Raw genomic sequence first — 15,828 nt, forward strand, 5'->3', positions numbered from 1 at the left:
CTATGGGTGACCATCTGGCCAAGATGAGGGGATGTCCATGTCCCACCGGAGTCCTAAATGCAGAAGTTATGACTAAAAGATTAGCAAAGAATTGCAACCAGTGTCTCAACACGAGTAGAAACTAGAATAGAGGTTTCTGTCATGCTCCCCATCAGGATTTCCATTTTGCTACCAAAGCAAAAGAACGCAAGAGATGGACAGAGGTGAATAAATGCTGATATTAAATGGTTGATTTGCAGAAGAATGATAAAAAAAGGATGCAGAGTTATGGGATTACTTCAGTATCAGGGTTTTCTCTTGATCAGCAATGATGTTTTGATACTGATTTTGATCAGAAAAGCCATGAACCACTGATTTTGAGACTTGCCTGATTTCCATTCTACTTTGCTTTTAGTTTCATTTTGGTGCTTGATTGTCAGTGCATAGTTCTGTATTCTGTATTAGAGGAGTCACATTTGACGGGGTGCCAAAATCAAGTGCATGATCTGTGCAGCATGAAAGAATGGAGTAGGATGGATCCTGCACAGTTAAAACAGCAGCAGTGGAGACATTGTTCATTCTCTAAATGTCCCCTTATTCCTACTGCTGTACTTTGTTCTTTAAAACTTTACAAAGTTCATTCTTCCTTCAAGTAATTGTTTTTGTGTGGTCACTGTTGGGCCTTCCCTTTTAATGGAAGTCCTGAATTTTTACCACTTTTACCCCTTTCACTAATACACTGCTGTTACCAGTTTCCCCATCTGACCCCAAAGACTTGGGAGCAAAGTTAAGCTCCTAAGGAGAGCTGTGTACTAGTAATTTGTGTGGGAAATGTTGTTTCTTTTGTTTCAGAGTATTTGGGGAATTCAGATGGTTTTGGTCTTGATTTCTTTTTTTAAAAAGCACATAAGCATATAAGAATAGCTGCAGCTCTACAGCACTCTTTTCTCTTACTATTAATGGAACACTGGATGATAATTCTGCTTTTATTTTAGTCTACGTTTGGTCTAAGTAAAGTAATATTGCTGTGAATAGATCTATGAATTATTGTCAAGCTAAATAGGACCTTAAAATCAGTCCTTTTAATATACACCACTGCCATTAGCATAGAGATACTTGTGTCTTCATTGACACTTGCATGATTTTCAACTTCAAACTTAAGCATGAGAAAGAAAGATCTAGTCAGTAATAGCTTTAAAAATATCATCTTGATAAAGCTCAGTAACTGTAAATCATTGTCAGTCCAATACAGGATGCAACTTTTTCTACAACTACAAGACCCCCAAACTCATTTAGTGGAAAAAGAAAGATTTATTTCTGTACTAACTGTCTGATAAGTGTTTATTTTGTCTATATTTGCAAATTTTGTTGCTAGGCTAAGCACCACACTTCACCACCAATGATTTATGATAAAAAGGATAAATACAGTTTTCATGTGCTTTGTATATTGTATGGTCTACTATTTTGTAGTAACCAGGATTTTACAATGGCATTACTATTATTAGAGAGCTGAAACACCTCCAGAGGTTATTCTGACATCAAAAGAATGTCTACAGGAATCCCACATGACAGATGTCTACTTCAGGAAGAGCAGTATCTGATTAATTATGCTAATAAAAACACTACAAACTGTTTTTCCTCTAAATGATAAATTAAATAACCTTATTAAAAGGAAAACTTAAGACAATGACGCATTAAATCCCTGTCACAATAAAAATGTCTACTCCAATGGTTTCTGCAATTCTTCATGGAGGGTACATTGTGGCATAGTAGGCTTCCCAGGTTACTTAAGATAACTTTGAAACTGCTGATGTAAATCTCATCTTTTTTTTTCTCTTTAGCTAATATTTATTTCTTCTTCTGAATGGTTTTGATTGTGTTTAAGAAAAGGAGGAACAAGGAGTGAAAATAAATTAGCTCAAGGGCTTTATTCACTGTTGTCCTTAGATTGTGTTTGAAAGGGCTATTTAATTCATAACTAGAAGGTAAGACATCTTATAGTATTGTTAACATAATTAGTAATTGCAGCTTTGAGATATGGACATCTATCTGGCCACATTCCTATAGAGAGATCTCAAAACTTTAGTAATAGTAAATAGCACAAGAAAAAGCTGATTTCTGTTTTTTGTGAAGCTTTCTACAGTTTGTACTCCACAGGCCACAAGTATGGTTAATTTTGTAATAAACCACTCGTGAGATAGTGAGTTACATAATCCATTCCAGGGAGCTGAGTATATGAAGGTTTTTTGTTGCCAGTCATAGACTTCAGTGGCTGTGAAGCTGGGAAAACCCTTTTTGTGCTACATCTCTCCAGGCAGTATCATAACACTTCTTAGAAGAGTTCTTGAAGCTCTGTGACCCCACATCCTACTCAACATGCAGCAAATCTTCATCCCTGGTTGTATTAATTTTCCATGCACATAGGAGTAAATCCCACTTGTTTAATCTCCATGTCTTTTTTTTTGGTTTGTTTTGTTTATCAGTCTCTGTTTTGTAGTGCTGTTTTGTATCAGATACTGTAAATTATTTAGGATTTTCTTTCTTTTATGGCACCTCTCTTTGACATTACATTTCTCTCCTGTATTGCTATGCCTGTAGCAGCGTTACAGTGAAGGGTGGTAGACAACCCAGATTATTATGACCTTTCACTAAACCTTTTGTTTGTTGCCTTGGGTTGTTGTGTTTTAACCCCAGCTGGCAGCTAAGCTCCACACAGCAGCTCGCTCGCTCCCCCTACAGTGAGGTAGGGGAGAACTGGAAGAGTAATAGAAAACTCGTGGGTTGAGATAAAGCCAGTTTAATAGGTAAAGCAAAAGGCTACATGCAGAAGCAAACCAAATGGAGGAATTCATTCACCACTTCCCATGGGCGGGCAGATGTTCAGCCATCCCCAGGAAAGCAGGGCTCCATCAGGTGTAACGGTGACTCCGTAAGACAAACGCCATCACTCCCAACATCTCCCCCTTCCTTCTTCTTCCTTCAGCTTTGTATACTAAGCCTGACATGATATGGTATTGAACATCCCTTTGGCCAGCAGGGATCAGCTGTCCAAGCTGTGTCACCTCCCAGCTTCTTGTGCACCCACAGTCCACTCTGTCGTTGGATGTGTGAGGGAGCAGGGCAGGCCTTGACACTGTGTAAGCGCTGCTCAGCAATAATGAAGCATAACAATAACATACAGGAAATTGCAATTAATACATAGAAAAGGTGTTTGGAATATGACCAAAAATCTGTAGAGGTGAAAATAAAACAAAGGTCTTTCTCAAATAGATGTGTAAAACTTGGTGTCATATGGGGTCTAATTCCCCCTTGGAGTCACCTTTAAGTATATGGTGGCTATAACTTTCCTTATTTGACAGATTATTTAGTTCCCTTTAGCTTTCTTTATTTTTTTTCCTAGCAGAGCAACATCTGGAAGCTCCAAAACAGATTAGATAATCTTGCAAGTCAATGTGACCTTTGAGTCAGACAATTATTCAGGAATTATCATTAAAAAGAATGACATGTGTGCATCTCCTAAAAATGTTATAGTTTTCTGATAAGTAACTATCAGATTGGGCTCTGTTGTAATTTTGGTATAGGTTTTTCAAAGCCCCTTTCTGTTAAATTTTCTCTTTGTCTAGTGAATATTTCTAGACCAATTCAGAATATTGTCATGACTAGAATTTTCTGACATTGAGGTTGTTCGCTTTGAACCATTCATCATGTTTTATTCCCAAAGCCAGTAACTGCTTTGCAAAACAGAAGTCAGTGCAAGTATTAACATGTTTATTATGACTGTACACTTGTATGTTTCACTGGCAAATTCATTACAATTAATTATGATTTCAATAAGGAAAAAATATTTCAGAATTGAAAGAAATTGTTTCTGCTTGAACGTCACTCCTAAAAATGTGGGAGCAATTAATTTCTGTAAACTAAAAATGGAAATTAAGTCTGTGAGCTAAATCCTGAAATCTGGTTAATTTTTCACTCAGTCTTAACTCAGGCAAGAAATTGCTGATTTCTAAGCTGAAAGGGAGAAAGAAATGAAGAGCAGTGGAAGGTTGAAGCTTAGGTTGCACTGGGACATGAACTTGTACACCTCAGCTAGATGGACTGTACTAGGACAAGACGATGCTGACAGTTAGGATGAGTTAGAGGAAGGTTTTGACTTTGGAGTTGCAGTGTTAAGGAGACAGGAGCCCCATGAGGCAAATCAGCTGAGAGAGGTTTATACACTGAAAAGGCAGAGTATTGCTGAATGTGATTTCAATTCACAGGGAGCACTGGATTGTAACAAGGGAATAGTATTATCCCAGAAAAGCTAAAGGAAAAAAACCTGCAGGAGAAATATATGGAAGTAGAAATCAAGCTGAAGGTCACTACTATTAGGATAAGTAATAGCCATTTAATAGATTGGCAATTTCAGTAGTAGCTCCCAGTGGAGATGCTGTTGTACTGGTATTGAGGAGCACAGATGACTGGAACAAGAGGGAAAAACAGGTGTAAATAAAAAGATGAAACTTCAAAGTTTCACCTCTTTGGTGCTCTCTGTACTCAAACATGCAGGTAATAATGTGGGAAATGAGTGCATTTCTGCAGGTATGTGAAATTGGAAAGACAAATACTGTAGAAATTACAGAAGATTACAAAGAAAATAATTGTGTCAGACTGCCATGTGGAAAAATATAAAAACAGTATGCTTAATGGTAACCACAGAATTGCTCAGAAAACCACAGAATTGCAGGGGTTTAGATAATAAATTGAACAAGGCTAGAGCAACCACACAGTGATCTTTAATAGGCAAAGATCACTATCTATTCTAGCAACCTCTGAACATGACAGTAAATGCCTGGAAATTCCATGAAAAATTCAATTTCAAAGACACATCTTTATAAACTTACCTTATAAATGCTATCAAGAAGTAAGAAGTAAAAAGTAACAGAAAACAAGAGTTTAGTTTTTGGTGAAGGAAAGGAAAAGGTAACTGAGTGACATGGATTTTGCTTGATGAAAGGTTAGCTAATTCACAAGTTGATCCTTGATAGCACTGGAAATGACATTGTATAATGAAAGTGCCCAGTCGGAAGTAACTGCTATAAGTTACAAGCATGGGCATAGCCTGCAGGCAAATTTACAAGTAAAAATAAATTGGTTATATACAAAGAGCACAATTCATCAAGATGTGCCAATCTATTTCCATATTTGTCAGCCTAAACTCATATACAGTCAGTAGAGTTGTAATCAATACGGTCAGCAGAGTATATGAATGCTGAAGGCAGACGTTTAAAGTAGGTTGGATTAATTGCATTCTGTGTCTAATTCTCTCTATATGTCACTGTGTATAAATATAACTACAAAGAGAGTCTCATGTGATCAGCTCATATATATGGTATTTACATTTTTAGATTTATAAAGCTTAGTTGACTATTGATACATTTTNGCATGAGAAGGCATCAGAAATGCCCACCTACCAAGTGCAACAGCAAATTGCTGAAGTTGAAGCAAGCAGTTGAAATTGTAATATTCTGTATTAAATTCTGGTGAGATAATATTTGATAAATCATCTTTCGGTAGAGGAATATTCCAAATGGAGGAACTGTTTGAAATAATTCTTATGATGGAGATGCTGCCTGAGCATTTCTACTACTGTCAATAATAGAAGGAGTAACAAGTAAAGAAATAAAAAGGCATCCCAGTAGTAAATCCCACTGTAATCAAATTAAAGTTGATCATTTTCTAAAGCTGAGATCAAGAATTCTTTGTATGATTTTTACTTCCTGAGTCAGATCATATGCTTAAAAATATCTGTACTTATGAAAGAGAGAGGTCTTTGTGCATCGAAGATTCACACAACTTTTCATCGAAACTACGTCTTACCCTCTATTGACACAAGATAAAACCACAAGCATTGAAGGTGCTGAAATAAATTTTCTGATGAAACTTGATGTTATTTGAACCTGTGCTGATGAGCAGCTGTGAGGTACCTGAGCTTGGTTTCTAAACCCTGACCAGTCAGGATAACAGATTCAAAGTAATCTTTTATTCTCGCAAAAAAGAAGCATGCATATTTCAGTATCGAACTCTTTGTAAGTGCACAGGTGGCTTGTGGGAAAGTAGCAGAGGAAAAATATCTTGGATTAGCAAGCTAGTTGGTTAGCTACCTAAACAATGAAGCTCTATACAGAGATAGTACACTTTGAATTTCCTTTTGGACATTGAATGTGTATAAAGGATTATGGAATTCATGTTGAATTGTACTGTTTTTAATGTAACAGGAGAGATATGAAAAATAAGTACCAAAGTGCAGAGAATTCTAATATAATTTCCATCATATTTTGTAGTACTTTCAAGGAAAGAGGATCAGTGAAAGAGGAGAGAGCATGCTGTGGGGAAGGAATAAAACCTGATGTTGCAGTGTCTGAGCCCTATCATTCTGTGTTGGCACACAGAGCAATACCTCTGAGCAGCAAAGAAACGTGTCCACCTAGCTGGTGGTGCTGTGGAAAGAGAAGGATCAACAGAGCTGGGATCTGAGCTTATTAATGGTGAGGATGGTGGTTCATTTGCAGCCTGCAGTAAGTCTAGGCTACTTAAAAATTATCTGGAGATTTCTAGTCCTCAGGGAAAGATTATGCTTACATGTATTTTCCCTGCATCTCATAAATTTATTTTCTTAAACTTTCAAAACCAGTGGATAGGTAGAGTGAAGTTTGCCTGGCTCTTTGAAGTATCAGTGTACTGAGTGGGGCATCTTGTTGGAGCCTGCCATAAATCTCAGTGAGGCTTTTCTGGTTTTTCCTGCTGCTCTGAACCCTTCAGCACAGGAGCCAGCAGGGCATGTGTTCATCACTTAAAGAGCTATTTGATAACAAAAATTACCCTATGGACAACATCTGTTAAATGGAAAGGATGATACAAAGCAGAGTGAAACACAATGTTTCTAGACAAAATGAATGACAGACTACCCTGTGTCTGTTACAGGGGATTACACTTGTCATCACCACTGGGCAGCTCACTCTGAGGGGACTGTAGAGATCCTGCTGCTGACTAGTTCACACAGTTGCCTTCATTTATCTCCTCTGCTTCTGATGTCTTTCATATGGCTGCTAAAAAAAAAAATTCCCCCTGTAAATCTTCCTTTGCCTGTCATTCTTGTGTCAAGTGTCCCTGGAACTACCTGCCCTGTCTTTGTAAGGGGGTAGCCCTTTTATCAACCTTTCCCTGAAACTCTTCTTTGTCTAGCTTCCCTCAGTGACCTCTTACAACTCTTTCTATTCTCACCCTTATGCTTTATCTTTACAAATTGAATCAGAAACACTTAGTGCAAAGAGAATGATAAGCTTTAGGAAAAAAAAAACCCGCATTCCATATGCCTTGACATTACTCTGACCTTCATATAAGAAAACATTTGCCAACTTTGACTGTGAGGATTGTGGACAGTAGTCACACTGAAGTGGTTCCTGGACTTAAAATTATGACATTTATGTTTCTGTAAGATTCTGTCTGATAGAATAACAGATAACTGGCAAAAGCATTTGCCCACTTGTAATGCCAAATAAGAGTTAAACAAAATTAAATAATTTTGCAGGTAAGAATCTTAGTAATAAATTAAATGTCTTGATGTTAAGGCAAAGAACCTTTGGGATAACCGGAAACTGCTTCATTGAACACTGGCAAGTTGTTAGGTTGAGGCTATGTCTAAAATGGATCCATCGCTTTTTATAGTAGAATTTTATAATATATCTCAAGTTTTGCCTTTATAGAAGCATAACAAAGTTTCATTAATATGGTACTATTACATCATCATAAAGATTTTTAGTGCATGACAACTCCTACAAAATGCAATATTTATTTGGTTTGTTGCATACTTATAAGTTAAAAAGAAATAAACTTCAATCCATTTTTGCCTGTAGTTTCTAATTAAAAGAGGAAATTCCTGATAAAGACTGGGAAATATAGCTTTTGATACTGTAAGGAAGTATGTCATAAAAATTATGTATTAATGTGGAAGTCCTGAAACTAATGAAATGTGCTCAGTCCATAAAGTTTCTAAGATATGTAAAATAGTACTTGTATATATCTGTTTCATAAAGTCAAAATAAAAATCTTGATGACAGTTGGTTACGAACTTTTTCAAAAAATGAAGTCTTTCCAAGCACAGAATATTTAGAGACCAGTCGGGCTGGGAATTGTGTTAAGAACGCAGCTCAGAGTCAGTATTAATTATTAAACATGAGGGCTGCTATAAGTTACATTATTTTTAATAAGAATTGGGTCTTATTTTTCTATCCAAATATTATTAGGATTTGTCCTTTTTGATAAAGTTAATTTCTAACTTTAGCAAAAGTTCTGTTTCCTGGTTTTGTTTTTTTTTAGTGTTTGAGCTTTTTGTCTGGTTGGGGTTTTTTTGGTTTTGTTGGTTCGTTTTGTTTGTTTGGTTGTTTTTTTAATGTGTTGAATTCCTAATAATATCAATATTAAAGTAAAAGGGTATTAAAAGCTTTTCAGCTAGTTTGTCCAATGTGCACTTTAGTGAAGGTTCTTTCCCTTCAGTTTTCAAGGGAAGTCATTTTACGTCTCAAATCAGGCAGCTGTAAATGCAGTTTTAAAATTCTGGATGTGAAATCCTGTACATGAGGTGATGTTATGGTTGTCTGGTACCATAGCACATGGTACCATTGCTGATTACTCGTAACAAGCAGAGAAACTGAGGCCTTCATCTCCTCTACATGTCGTCATCCTTATCTGCAAAGTCATAAATTTATATTCTTATTCCTAAAATACTTATGAAATTCATATTGTTCCTCATGTTTCTGCTGAAATCTAGACACATACATTGACTGATCATTTGACTTCCTTAAGAAATTACTAAGACAACTGTTCACAGAAATTTTATCCTGATACTATTGCTATCAAAATGAGCTGTAAAGCTTCTTGTGTTGCCACAGGGTGCTCCCTTAATTGTCTGTATTTCGTATCAGGGCAGCAGATTCAGTAGGTGCTTTGTTAAAACTGTGTTCTACAATGGCAGGTAGCACTGATGGTCACTGCTGCTCCTCTCTGCAATAGCAGAGTATATTTACAAGGTATAGCAGAGCAGCAAAGGGTAAAGTGCCAAAGTCTGTGTAGTTTGGTTTTTTCCACTTACGTGGGTAACATTAGGTACAATAAGAGAGTAACATGGACAAGGGTTTTGCATGTGTATAGATAAAGTACCTTTAATACTGTCAAGAAAAGATACTAGAAATATTATGTTTGGAATTACTCATCAGCTGCTATGTCAGTTCAATTAAATGGTGTTTTTAAAGCTATGGTTAGGTAAAAGTCCTATCCAGTTAATAATTTTTTGTTCTATCAATGAAGGGGTCTCTCTCCACTTTTATTCTGTGCACTTTATTACCTTAAACAGTATTCCAAAAGCTCACATGATGATGTATATCAAGGTGTTCAAGCTAGTGCAGTGTTAGTACAACAATTAAGCATTTATGCTATATTACCTTTGCAACTTAATCTGCATTACATTAGCTTTAGTATCTTTAACATTATGCAAGGCTCAATACCTGGTGCAGAGCCATCATCCAAAGAATTAATTAATAACAATAACAAATTGTAAGAAAATTGGAAATGTAAAGTCTTGAAATAATGTCCTAGTTTGCAACTTGTAATATTTTGGAAAGATGAATATTTCTTACCTCTTTATTTTGCTTCAGAGTTACGAGTTTGTTAGGCCACTGTCACCATGTACAAAGCAATTTTAGAAAGTGACAGTATGTTTGATTTCCAGCTGAATTAGTAAATGTGGAATTGCTTGTTGTTGTGCTGTAAGCAACTCGTTGTTATCTAAAAGAAAAGTTTAGACGCTTACACAGGATTAATTAAAATCAATGAAGGATTTAAAAGTGAACACTGAAACTATTACTGGAGAAATATAATTAACAAAGTAAATTGCATCCTGAAATGGCTCTAGATCAGCCTATAGAGACTCAGTGCCAGTCCTCACTGATGAGGAAGCAGGAAATATTTTGTGGGAGCTAAAAGAAGGCAGCAACAAAAAAACCATCCTACTGGAACCATTCTAGTGATGGCACAGACTCAGATTAATAAGAGGCTATTTGGTCACTTAGTTTTAAGTGTTACCAGCAGCATTATTCAAAAATTAAATATATTTTTTCTTTCTTCTTGCTGCTAAGAGTATTTGCTTTGTTGCATCCAAAGACGCTATTCATAGAATCACAGAATCATAGAATCAGATGGGTTGGAAGGGACCTCCGAGACCATCAAGTCCAACCCTTGATCCACTACCAGCGTGGTGACCAGACTATGGCACTAAGTGCCACATCCAGTCTCATCTTAAAATTCTCCAGGAGCAGAGAATCCACCACTTCCCTGGGCAGCCCATAATCACCCATAATTTTCATTTCCTATCTGTATGTCTGAAGAAAGACTGCTAGATAGTATGAAAAGCACATGAATCAAGATATGTAAGACTTTTTATGTTCATTACTTCAGATGAAGTATTCTAATTTTCCTACTTGGGATCTGTCACTGTCAGAGGAAATGTCTGCACATGGAATTTCTTTACCATCTCTAACAGACAGTACAGGGAGTACAGATTTTCTTAATATCTTGACTTGTGCATGTGATGACTATCCATGTCCATCCATCCCTGACTCCTGGAGAGTCTTAAGAAAAGCAAATGCTGCTACGTGTTTTGCATGATCAACAACTGGAAAGCAGAATGCATGCAACTGTTGTCTGAGTCACATTATGAAAAATCAGTTGCCCGTTGCCAGCTTCTTCATTATAACATCATTCCTTCCTTGGCAACCACCGTCCCAAGCTAGTCCTTGCTAAATTCATTAGCCTTGCAAATTGTTCAGATTGATATCATTCTGTTTTCTGAAACCAAGGCCATTGAAATAAACAGATTCCCATGGATCTTTGTCAGTTTTGAATTGGGACTTAAATTTCTTTACTCGCTTCCCACTCCTCCTAACAATCTCAGCCTTGGGTCCTTTCACATCCTTTCTCTTTCCTTCTGTCAGTGTTGTCATTTGGCTCTGACATCCCCTGTCTTCAAGCTTTTTCATGCATATGCCTGTTCCTGGGGAGATGGTTCCAGGTGTGAGCAGTGGAAAGAGGCATTTAGGACTAAATTTCTACAAAAGTCTTAGGAAAGAATGTATCATAGATTTGTGAAATTGTTTTCCTTGCTAAGTCTTGAAATGATAGTTTTGTCACAAAGCATTGATTTAATGATAACATTGGTAACATCGGTCACAAAAAATTGAACAAATAAAAAATAGTTTTTGTGGTTTTCATGGAAAGCTTACATCAAAACTACCTTTGTTTTCATGTGTTTTAGTTCCATTTACTTTGAGCAGCTTCTTCACATTCCAACGCCTTGTAGTGACTATTCTAGACAGGACTTTTATTTTAGAACTACTACCAATAGCCCATAATAATTAGCCCATAATAAGTAATAATTTCACATATTATGTGCGTCATTTTGTTTGTGATGCTCAAACAGGCTGCTACTTCAGCCTGGAAAAGCAGCCTGGGACATGTCTTTCTAGTGTGTTTCCAGGAAATGACAAGGTAGCCAGAAAAAGTAGCATGGCATTCTTACTCTGCCCCGCTCAGCGGTCTTGTGTCTCAACTCTTAAGAAGCGGGGGATGAATAGCCAAGGGGTTGGGGTGATTGGTGCAAACACTGCTTCTCATTTGTTAGTGGGTTCAAAGCTGCCTTGTGTTGCCACAGACAACGTTGGTATAACTCATTGATCAGGGTCTGCCCTGCAATTCATGTTAGAAGTGTTTTAACTTCACCCATTACTGTACTGCAAAATCTATTCAGGCTGAAGTTTAGCCTATAACTTTGCTTTTAACCAACCTGAAAAAAAGCACCAGACCTTGTAACCTGAATCATGACCCACGATGCCTGGGGCTACTTACCTTGAAAAATCCTTTTGTAGCTATTTGCTCAAGTAGAAATGGTGACTTTTTGATTGCAAGCTGCTGCACGTGACAGTCTGGTACGTGCCTGCACATCTGAGAGTAGAGTGAGTCTAAAGGCTGTTGAGGAGAACTTGAATGGTGGCTGTTTTTAAGAATCAAAGGGCTTAAGTCACTAAAAATTACCATGCTATCATCCTATTGTTTTGTCAAAGAAATAAATGTGTGGTAATTTAAAAATTTATTAACTGAAGTAAGCTAGCTGTATTATTGTTATATCAAGTGCAGTAGATGTGTGATTTCATATATCTCTAGTTAGATGGAAGTGAAGCCAAATAAAACAAGGTGTTGTTTGGCAATGACTTAATAATGCAATAAAAGTCATCAACCTGTTCTTTTTTACTGCAGTTTATGTTCTGCTTTCATTCCTTGCCTTATGTGGAGGAGACATGAAATATAAAGGAATAAAAATATTTATGGAGCATTGGCTAAGAGTCTTAAAATCCATCTCTCTCAGTCCTATGCACTAAAGCATTTTCCTTCTTTTGAGTAGATTTCTCTGAAGTGTGATTGGGAGGCATTATACATATAATTTCATTTTACTTTCTGATTCCTATCCCCTAATTTCTACCTCTCTCACAAATGCCTCAGAACCAGTATTGTAAGGGCAAAATTCTGTTTCATAATTGGCGACCTGCATTTATTCTCTACAGGGTACACTGTAAGCTGTTAGACCTGGAGTCTTTTGGTTTTTCTTAATGATCAGAGCAATTATTATGTGAATTTTACACCTGCTTTCCTGTCTGAATAATGCACTCCTACCTGTGCCTACTGTTCCTCCACCTTAACAGCTCTGAGCTGTACCTGTTTTTAAGTGTCAGAGCAGGGTTAGGACAGTGATGGCATTACTTGCCTTGATTATAAAAGTCTATGTCAACATTTTCAGGAAAAAAAATCTTCAGGTTTGCTTTGAAAAAAGTTTTGTTCTTAGTCATCCTACTAAATTATTGACTTCTTTTAAATAGTGATGGGGAAGATAAACCGGTTTTTTACTTCGAAGTACACATGCTTGCACTGCCCATAAACAGCAAGCCAGCCAGCAGACTGATTAGGTACCTGAATATTTCTCTTTTAGGAGAGTTTTTGAGTTTTTACAAATGCTTTTTTTCATACTTCTTCGGCTGTCGTTTTTACGATGATTTTTTTTTTGTTAATTCTAACTTCTAGTATGAACATTGATTCTGATAACACAGAGATGAGAAAGTTGTGCATTCAGCTGTGAAAATGTCCAAGGAATAATATTTGACATTACTTCATATGTATTCACTCAACTAATAGTGAAAAAAATTGGTGGAGCAGTTTGCATCCTCCGGTATTTCTCAGAATACAGAGCACTTTAAAATCTAGCTCTGGATCTCCAATTGCAAAATGCACCAATTTCAGTTTTTATAAGTACATTTTTCATCTATTTCCATTGTGCGGTTAGGAACAGATGTTTATGAGGCATTCAGCTGGCTTTACCCTACATGAAGAGTAACTCAAGTAATTTTTACCAGGTGCTCTGAGTATTTGGAAGGCATAGTTTGGGTCATTTCACTGCTTGAGGCATGCTGTTTTCACTGCTAGCTGTGTTTGGTTTATTCTATTATCACTGACATTTATTGAGAAAACACAATTTTGCTGGGAACACAAATGGAACACAAATAATGTCTATCCATGAATGTACATCTTAAAAGAGGGACACTGACAGTACAATTATCAGTTATCTACTAGGTCTAATTACATTTTATGCAGACCAGAAAAGAATGGTAAAATGTGGATTTTCTGTAGTAAATTATTTATTTCGTTTACTGTGAAATAATAATAAAAAGAAAAATTAGGAAAATATCTGTGTAGTGTCCTTTATCCAAAAAAGCTATTCCTTTTTTATTCATGCAAGGGGCAATTTATGGTTTGAAGACAGAATTTCACGTATATGTTCAGAAATGTAACCTAATTATATTGAATATCCTTGTTAAGACTAGGGAGAGGGTAAGAATCTGAATTATCAAGAATCTCATATGACATGCTTTTTTTTCACAGGTGTTGAGAGTACTTCCACCAAAAATGTAGTACTGGCGAGGCAGTCAAGAAGATTCTTAAATATTTCTGAGGTTGATGTATAGTTATTTTCAAGTATAGCACTGTTGACATTTTGTTTTCTTTTAAATGTAGTCATTTTGGCAGTCAGTATTATAGATATTAAAGGTCAGCTCCACTCACAGAAGCACTTTAAACTTATCAAATATTTGAAAACTAATCAAGGGATGTTTTTTATTCAGTGGTTCCCCTTTAGATGTCTGGTTTTTTCTAATGCATTTTGGTTTGGGATTTTTAACTTGTCAGAATACCACAGTGAGGTAGGTTTTTGCTGGTTTTGTTTCTGGATATTTTCTTGTGAAATGAAATGTAAGCACCATTACCCACTTGCAGCTTCTCTTGGGTCACTAAGATTCTGCTGTTTGCATCTTATAGAAGACAGTTCCCTGAGAAAGGCCCTTTCAGCCTTGCTCCTTTAGATGAGGATGCGTGGTAGCTTTTGTCCCTTCCACGGTGGCCAGGGAGGCTTGGTCTTGTTAGCGTAGTCACATGAAATTTGTCATCTGATAGAGATCCTTTTTGGTCTTGCAAAGCCAATAAGGATAGATGACTGTGAGCTGTTATATAAAACTGTTCTTCCTCTTTTATACAGTCCAAAAATGTGGTTGGTTTTTGGGCTTGGCTTTTTTCAGAAAAACTAATGCAGTGGTTTAGCTTCAAAAGGAAGGACTGAGAACTCCAATCCTCCATCTTCAAAATGCAGAGCTACTGTCCTCTGCTAGCAGAGGCCTAGCATTAACAAGGCATGGTTCAACTTTAAGAGATTTATGAAATGAGTTTTCCTCTGTTGATGATTCTCTCTGTATGAGAGGTAGTTGGACAGTCAGACGGTTCTATCCGTGACTTTTTGCTGGCAGCATACTGACTTATCTGTGTTCTTCAGCACTGCTTTGTCATTGCCTCAGCAGTCAGTTGACTTCCCTGGACAAGTCAGAACCTTGCCTACTGCAAGAGCAAATACCAGCACAGTGTTGGTAGGGAGCTTATTGGTGCATTTTCACTAACCCATTACTGTCTGATGTGCCCATTAATTGTATTGCAACGGAACAGCCGTTCTGTAGGAAAACGATGGTTGTGCTGCAGCAACTAATCTATGCGTTTTGATAATATGGCAAATAGCTTTGTCACACCAGTATATTAATGTAAAATTCAGACTGTGTGAAAAAAAGAACTCTGTTCATCAGGCAGTCAACTTGTCCTTTAAGCCAGAAGGCACTGAAAGTATATTCATTGGACAGCAGTGTGAAGCAGGTGGGCTCAAAAGATAACAATGTACCAGGAGAAGCTGCTATGAAAGGAACAGCAGAACAGAGTGCTCATTTTGAATAGATTTAGAGAGAGATTGTAATCTCATCACTGTGACAGACTAGCACTGCTATTAAGCTAATGTCCCTTGCTTCCAAACAACTGGAACTGTGCACATAAAAATATGATTTTTTATTTTTTTTAGTTATGATTCAAGAGGTCAATCAAAAGACAAATATTTTGTCCTCACATCTTTTTGTGCATCTAATATGCATGCCTTTTTTGGTCTCATGGTTTGGAGTAATGACATGAGTCCTGGAGTGACAGAAAATTGCATAACTTGGTGGAAGCTTGTCCTCACGGTCAAGCCAGTTCAGATAACATCTCTTGTATGACGGTACAGAAAAAAATGGAGATACTTTCACACTTCCTAAAGGTTCCTGTGTGGGTTCAGTGTGTCCTGAAAAGTCTACTTGGCCTTAAATACTGAATGACCATCCTTTTGTGTGAAAAGAGGCAATAGCT

General features: G+C 36.9%; 1 protein-coding gene across 1 annotated transcript in view; it reads left to right on the plus strand.

The window, feature by feature from the left end:
• The window catches only part of PLXDC2 (plexin domain containing 2), a 254,364-nt gene that overhangs the window by 138,011 nt on the left and 100,525 nt on the right, over positions 1–15,828 (plus strand). The window lies entirely within an intron of this gene.

Source organism: Lepidothrix coronata, unplaced genomic scaffold (assembly GCF_001604755.1).
Source record: "Lepidothrix coronata isolate B3197 unplaced genomic scaffold, Lepidothrix_coronata-1.0 Scaffold59, whole genome shotgun sequence".
Taxonomy (NCBI): Eukaryota; Metazoa; Chordata; class Aves; order Passeriformes; family Pipridae; genus Lepidothrix; species Lepidothrix coronata.